Genomic DNA, 339 nt, shown 5'->3' with positions numbered 1-339 from the left:
CCTGACAGGGACAGAGCAGCCGCGACCTCCCTGGGCCCCCTGTGCCCGCGTCACCCTCTCTCTCCACCATGCTGGAGCTGGATTTTCACCCATGGCCGGGACATCTTTGAGCAGCAGTAACTCCTGCAGGCCCCGAGCAGGGGTTTCAGTTCCCAAGGGGCTCTGAAGCCGAAGTGCGGCAATCCTGWGTGTGCTTGGGCCCCGGCCCCGCCCGCCGCAGGCCCCGCGTTTGGCGGCTCCCTGGGGAACACGCGGGCCCAAGAGCGCGGCCGTGCCGGGCTTGTGCGGTGTGGGGGCTGCCGCCGGGCCGCTCGTTCCCCCCGGGCCGCTCGTTCCCCC

Source organism: Malurus melanocephalus, unplaced genomic scaffold (genome assembly GCF_030028575.1).
Source record: "Malurus melanocephalus ecotype Western Australia unplaced genomic scaffold, MMel_1.1 scaffold_572, whole genome shotgun sequence".
NCBI lineage: Eukaryota > Metazoa > Chordata > Aves > Passeriformes > Maluridae > Malurus > Malurus melanocephalus.
This window is presented reverse-complemented; position numbering follows the sequence as displayed.